This window comes from Aquarana catesbeiana, linkage group LG01 (assembly GCF_042186555.1).
Source record: "Aquarana catesbeiana isolate 2022-GZ linkage group LG01, ASM4218655v1, whole genome shotgun sequence".
Taxonomy (NCBI): domain Eukaryota; kingdom Metazoa; phylum Chordata; class Amphibia; order Anura; family Ranidae; genus Aquarana; species Aquarana catesbeiana.
The window spans coordinates 446,511,374-446,518,859 of record NC_133324.1 but is presented as its reverse complement, the minus strand read 5'-3'; the positions used below and the strand labels follow the sequence as shown (position 1 = coordinate 446,518,859).

The window sequence follows — 7,486 nt, the reverse complement described above, 5'->3', positions numbered from 1 at the left end:
CCTCAATGGGACACAGTTAGCAAGCAAAACTGACAGGGGTTATAACCCTTCCCCTTACTGAAAATAAAAGTTCAGCCTTTGGAGGAAAGCCGTTGTCTTATCGAATTCAGTCCCCTATCATATAGTGTCCTCCCTGTACTGCGCAGGCGCAGTACGGAGGACAAAAGAGACGCCGAAAGTCTCCGAAGTTCAACAGCTGATCGTCAGCTGTACACGGCGCCTGCGCATTTATTCTTACCCTATGTCCAGGATCATTCCCTACTATCCAAGTGGACATAGAGTTAGAATAAATATTTGCCGAGCGCAGCGAGGCCGTGCCCGAAGCGTGGCGAGCGAAGCGAGCCCGCGAGGGGCCCTCTTACACTGCCATCGCTAACAGGTGCCCGAGCGCCGTGTACAGCTGATGGTCAGCTGATCAACTTCGGGCATTTTCGGCATCTCCTGCTCCTCCGTACTGCGCAGGCGCTGCGCCTGCGCAGTACGAGGCGGACACTATCTGATACGAGGACACTATATGGCAGAACACCGTGAATATCCAATAAGCAGCTATTCTAAGGCAAAGCATACAGTCCTTTAGGACTTGGATTACAAAACCAAGTGAGTGACGTCAGGCCAGGGTCTTCCCCTGCTCCGGGACCCGGCTGCGCCTACAGTGTCCTGGCAGTAGGTGGCGACAAAGAGGCGGTCACCGGGGCTAAGCCCGGAAGTATTCTCCGGTCACTAGAGAAGATCATGGCGCCGCCCGTCCGGATCACGGCCGCAGCGTCGGATCGGAGAAGTTGTGTAATGTGGTAGCAGCGCTGCGGAGTGTTCCCGGGGATCGCCATCGCTTTCAGGACAACTAGCACTAGTGATCTCCGCCCACAAGGTAAGAAGTTCGGGGAGGGTGAGGAAGGAGCGGTGCTCGGGTGTGTAATGTACGTGGGGGGCGGCACACGTCACCCACCTGGACCCAGTACTCTATTATGGACGTAGAAGGTGCAACAAGTGGCACCTGTAGAGTGACATGTCATAGGGAGACAATGGAGGACACACAGCGCTGCCTGCACGGCTCCTTAGGTTACCTGACGTTCCTCTATGACGTGTACGCCCCACCGAGGGCACTTTACTAAGGCCATGCACCTAGCTGGACAACTTTCCCCACCGCTTACTGAACGTCAGGACACTTTCAATTTGTAAACAATAGCCAATCACATGCCAAGGAAATAAAAACTGTAGATTTGCTTGCTCATGATTGGGCAATGGAAGCCTCACCTCGTTCTGGGGATAATTCTCTTGCAATGTGTAATTTTTCCCTTTTTAGTAAATTAACCCCGTAGAGTTTATACAGAGCGTGCAAAGTCAGGTGTAATGGCGGGCAACCACACTTTCCAGAACGCATCCATTTCTTTTCCAATCCATCTCCTGCTAGGAGTACTCAAACTATAGTCCATCCTTTTTAATAGAATGCTGCACATGAGGAACAGATGGAAATTGATAATGTGATATTAACCACTTCAGTACCGCGCTACAGCCAAAAAGACAGCTACAGCGCGGTGCTCAGATTGTGTAAAGGAAGTGACGTTCCGACCAAAAAATACTTACTGTGCATGCGCTATGCGTTCCACGGCGTGATGCATTCCAAACACTTCATGATTAAGAATGAGCTCTGGCGTGTTCACACAGCCCACGTGCAGAGCCCGCCAGGAAGTCTGCGCTGCGCTAATCACAGGCAGTGAGACATTTCCCCGATCTCTGCAGCTGCACATCGGGAAATGTCTCACTGCCTGTGATTAGCGCAGTGCAGTGCCGACTTCCTGGCAGGCTCTACACGTGGGCTGTGCGAACACGCCGGAGCTCATCCTTATTCATGATCTGACGGGTAGTGGTAATCTGATAGAACACTCATGCGGACATCTTACTAGACCCAGATTCGTCTTGAATTTCAGAATAATTTTAGCAATAAAGTGAGAGTATATAAATAAAGATAGTATATTGATTGATATCTGTGATGCTGTTTCATTTTAAAAGCCTTAAAGGCGTTGTAAACCTTTGCGTTTTTTCACCTTTAATGCATCCTATGTATTAAGGTGAAAAAACACCTGTCAGTGACCGCCCCCCCCCCCCCCGTTTTACTTACCTGAACCCTCAAACTTGTCCCACGGGGATGCGCTCTGCCCATCGTTCTCGGCTCTTAAATAGATAGATTGATAGCGCAGCCATTGGCTCCCGCTGCTGTCAATCATAGCCAATGACGTGGGCGCCGGGGGCGGGGCCGAGTCCTGCATTCGGCCTCTATGGACGCTGAATGCTGGACTCGGGAGCGCGCCTGCAAGGTAACCCCCTGGCAGAGCGCTTCTCCCAGGGGGTTATCTGATGTGGGGATGAGCTGAGAGAACCGCTGAGGGACCCGAGAAGACCAGGATCGGGCCACTCTGTGCAAAACGAGCTGCACAGTGGAGGTAAGTATGACATGTTTGTTATTTAAAAAAACAAAACAAAAAATGAACCTTTAGTGTCACTTTAAGGTTTAGTGCTGAGCAGTACGGGGTGTACCAACATGGCCTCCGCCACCTTCCTACTGCTGGCGTCCAGCTTCTTTCAAAATGTAACATCAAAACTGCATCACAGATGCCAATATACTATATTTATTTATATACCCTCACTTTATTGCTAAAAATTACTCGGAAATTCAAGACATAGCTGGGTGTAGTAAGATGTCCGCATGGGTGTTCTATCAGATTACTGGTACCAATCAGATTATGGAGTGTTTGGAACGCATCGCGCCTTGAAACGCATAGCGCATGCGCAGTAAGTATTTTTTGGTCGGAACGTCACTTCTGTTACACAATCTGATGGGTAGCGGTAATCTGATAGAATACGCGGCACTAAGTTCTGGGAGGGCATCCATAGATGTCCTCCCAGAACACAGCCCTCTTTGGTGCGCATTGGGTGTGCTCTGTGACTGCTGTATCCTTCGGGGGTAAAGGGCCAATCACAGCGGCCCTTTACCATGTGATCAGCTGTGTCCAATCACAGCTGATCACATGTAAACAGACTTGCCGGTTATCAGCAGTCCTTTCCTCACGCGCTGTGTCTGTGCGAGGAAAGCATTGCCGATAAACAGCAAGGCTGCCAGGACACTGTTTACATAGGGCACTGATCGTCAGTTATCAATCAGTGCCCATCAATGCAGCCTCATCAGCGCAAATCAGTGAAGAAAAAAAATTGTAAGAGTGATGCAAACATGATAAATGTCCATATGGTGTTTAAAGCGCATTTTAGCATTACTAGCCACGATAGTATAAAAATAAAAAAACAATATAGAGAGGGTGTCCGGCAAGCGTTTTTTTTACTTGACGCAGATGGACCCCAAACCCACTAGTAATGCATATTAACACATTAGGTGCGTTAATGGGTGCTCAAATTTCTTTGCACATCTAAATGATCCATGAGTGTTCTTCTTTTTTTTTTTTTTTTCTAGGAGCTACAGTGCCTTGAAAAAGTATTTATACCCCTTGAAATTTTCCACATTTTGTCATGTTACAACCGTAAATGTATTTTATTGGGATTTTATGTGATAGACCAACACAAAGTGGCACATAATTGTGAAGTGCAAGAAAATGATAAATGATTTTCAAATCTTTTACAAATATGTGAAAAGTGTGGCGTGCATTTGTATTCAGCCCCCTTGTGTCAATACTTTGTAGAACCACCTTTCACTGCAATTACAGCTGTAATCTTTTTGGGGATGTCTCTACCAGCTTTGCGCATCTAGAGAGTGACATTTTTGCCCATTCTTCTTTGCAAAACAGCTCAAGCTCTGTCAGATTGGATGGAGAGCGTCTGTGAACAACAATTTTCAAGCCTTGCCACAGATTCTCAATTGGATTTAGGTCTGGACTTTGACTGGGCCATTCTAACACATGAATATGCTTTGATCTAAACCATTGGATTTGTAGCTCAGGCTTAATGTTTAGGGTCATTGTCCTGCTGGAAGGTGAACCTCCACCCCAGTCTCAAGTCTTTTGCAAACTCTATTGCACTGTACACACAATAGGATTTTCCAATGGAAAATGTGTGATAGGACCTTGTTATTGGAAATTCCGACCGTGTGTAGGCTCCATCACACATTTGCCATAGGAATTTCCGACACACAAAGTTTGAGAGCTTGCTATAAAATTTTCCATCAACAAAATCCGTTGTCGGAAATTCCGATCGTGTGTACACAAATCCGACGCACAAAGTGCCACGCATGCTCAGAATAAATTAAGAGACGAAAGCTATTGGCTACTGCCCCGTTTAAAGTCCCGACGTACGTGTTTTACGTCACCGCGTTCAGAACGATCAGATTTTCCAACCACTTTGTGTGACCGTGTGTATGCAAGACAAGTTTGAGCTGACATCCGTCGGAAAAAATCCATGGATTTTGTTGTCGGAATGTCCGATCGATGTCCGCCCGTGTGTACAGGGCATAACAGGTTTTCTTCTAAGACTGCCCTGTATTTGGCCCCATCTACCGATTGACTTCTGTACAACCGCCCTGTTGGATTTTTGCTGCTCAATCAGCACTGCCAGCTATGAGGAAAAAAAAGCGGCGCCTTCTGAGTGTAGTATGTTAAAATTTAATAAATTCAATATAGAAAAACAGGTGAATACACTCACAAACAGATGGGAGAAACAGGCATATATGATGGGTGTCACCCGCACTATCCAGAGAATGCAGAGCTGGGACTGGTGTGAGTCTGGAAACCGTCCTCGGTGGTGAATGCAGTGGTGGAATCCAATGCCTTCAGTATCTGGGGGAAGGGATCCATGGACACCGGAACGCTAACTGCGATGTTGGCGGGAGTGTGCGCACGTTCGAAGCATGCGTGCTTCTTCCTCAGGCTCTCTCTGCCAGCTATAGCTTGCAGCAGGGCCGCTGATAAGGCAGTACAGCCATCCCTCCTTTACTGGGCCCAGGCCTCTTCAGTTTAAAAGGGGAGCCGACAGTACTGCCTTTTTTGCTGACACATGTGACGCTTGTGCAGTGCTGCTGGCTTCTACTTTTTCTTTTCTCTCTCCAGCTGCTCTGCAGGGGGATCGGTTCTAGTATCTGTGCTCCTTGCTGTCTGGGACCCCTGTGCTCCCCTTTCCCCACAGTGCTGCCAGTTTCCACACGGGGGGGGGGTTGTTATTTCAGGATAGTGAGCTGGGGGCACACCATACTGAGTGAACACAGTGAGTGTTCAGTACTGATCGTTTGCTATGGGGGTGCTGATATCGCCTTCATGCCACTATTCACTTTAATGGGTCTTGTTCAATGGGGGTCCATGGTTCATCCATGGTTGCAAAGCATAGCATCGCTATTTTAGCAAAAATATAATTTGATATTTTCAGGGACAGCACCTGCGGGTCTGCTCAGGCAACTCCTCAGGGGGGTACCAGGAGCAGTTCCTTGTTGGTCCTGGTGGAAACCATCCTCAAGTGGGCCAAAGCCAACGTTCTATCCCTCTCTCACACTTGAAGTGGGAACAGAACCAGGTAGCAGACTTTCTCAGCAGGAAGATGCTGAGGGAGGGCGACTGGGTTTTGAACCAGGACATCTTCAAGATGGTCACTCGAAGGTGGGGGGTGGGTGCCATATGTGGACCTCTGCGCTTCAAGGGAGAATGCAAAGGCTCGCTCTTCTTTTCCCTGAGCAGATGGGGCGGTGGGAGTGGACGCACTTGCTCAGAGCTGGTGTTTCTCCAGGTGTTATCCCTTCCCCCCCTCCTGTACTGATACCAGCAGTATTGAGAAAATTACAGTTGGAAAACACAACTCTCATTCTAATCGCGCCACACTGGCCCAGGGGGGCCGTGGTTATCCATCTTGAATGACAGGATTCTGCCTGTCTGGGGGGATCTTGTTTCTCAAGGGCCGAAAGGTTGTCCCCAGGTGGAGCGGTGGAATCTTGCAGCCTGGTTACTGAGGAGAAAATGCTGAGGGCTAAGGGTTTCTCGGATCGTTTTGTGGCGACTCTCCTAGGTTGCAGAAAGAGGGAGATGCAGGCTAGCTACCTAAAGGTGTGGAGACGCTTCAATAGCTGGTGCGCAGAAAGCTCCTTCAACGTACGCAGCTCCGTGGCAGTGTTGGAATTTCTGCAGTCAGGGGCGGACAAGGGGTTAGCCCTTAGCACTTTGTAAGGACAGGCGTCCGCCTTCAGTGTGTTCCTGGAAAGGCCGCTAGTGACAGATCCATGGATAACCAGGTTTTTTAAGCCCAATGCCGCGTACACAGGAGTGGACTGTCCGGCAGAAAAGGTCAGACGGAACGATTCTGTCAGACATTCTGATCGTGTGTGGGCTTCATCGGACCTTTTCCGTCAAAATTTCCAACGGACCTAGAAATAGAACATGTTTCAAATCTTTCCGATGGACTCGATTCCTATCGAAAAATCAGTTTGTCTGTATGCTAGTCCAACGGACCAAAAACGACGCAAGGGCAGCTACTGGCTATGAACTTCCTTATTCTAGTCCGGTCATACATCATCACGTTCGAAACGATCGGACTTTGGTGTGATCGTGTGTAGGTAAGTCCGTTTCATTGGAACTCGTCGCAACTCCGTCAAAGTCCTTCGGAGTTCAGTCCGATGAGAAGTCCGCTCGTGTGTACGCGGCATTAGGCAGACGGAGACCAATCGGAAACTAAATCCACCCCCCCCCCCCCCCCGTAGGATCTCTCCTTAGTGGTACAGGCCCTCACTGGGGAGCCATTTGAGCTGCTGGAGCCCGGTGCGTTAAAATTGGTCACTCTCAAGATGGTGTTTTTGGTGGCGATCAGTATACTACTGCAAGGAGCGTTAGTGAACTCGAAGCCCTCTCCGTTAGGGAACCCTTTTTTTTTTTTTTTTACGTTTTCCTGGACCGTGTGTTTTTAAAAACAGATCCGGCCTTTTTGCCAAAGGTGGTCTCCAAGTTTCAGAGAGGCCATGAAATTATTTTGCCTTCCTTCTGTTCGAGTCCTGTGAGGGAACAGGAACATATTTTTCAGAAATTTAATGTTAGAAGGTGCGCCTTCAGTGCTTAGATAATACGAAACTGTTTAGGAAGTCTGATTCCTTTTTTGTGTTATTTTCAGGGGCTAGGAAAGGGTCCAGAGCCTCTAGGCATACAATAGCCCGATGGTTGAGGTTAGCCATTGTTCAGGCCTATGTGGTCGCAGGGGTTGGAGCCCCCGGAGGGTATTAAGGCACATTCCACTAGGGAGATGGCAACTTCTCAGGCAGAGTAGGCTGGTGCTTCGCCAGAGCAGATCTGTAGAGCTGCAACATGGTCCTGCTTTGCCACCTTCGTGAAGCACTACAGGTTGGACCTGTTATTGGCCAAAGACCAGGCCTTTGGGCGTAAGGTGCTGCAAGCAGTAGTCTCACCCTAAGGTAAGGTGCTCGCTTATCCCTCTCTATGATGGCTGTCCTGAAAGTTGAACAGGGGAAAAACGGTGTTACACTTACCGGTAACATCTTTTTCCAGGAGGCTTTCAG

General features: G+C 48.6%; 1 protein-coding gene across 2 annotated transcripts in view; it reads left to right on the top strand.

Annotated features, from left to right (window-relative positions):
* Window positions 1-662: 662 nt before the first annotated feature.
* DENND4C (DENN domain containing 4C) overlaps window positions 663-7,486 on the top strand; it is a 245,983-nt gene continuing 239,159 nt past the window's right edge. For both annotated transcript variants that reach the window (XM_073636528.1, XM_073636518.1), the window contains exon 1: window positions 663-868. The gene's annotated coding sequence lies outside the window, so the exon portion shown is untranslated. The remainder of the gene's footprint in view (window positions 869-7,486) is intronic.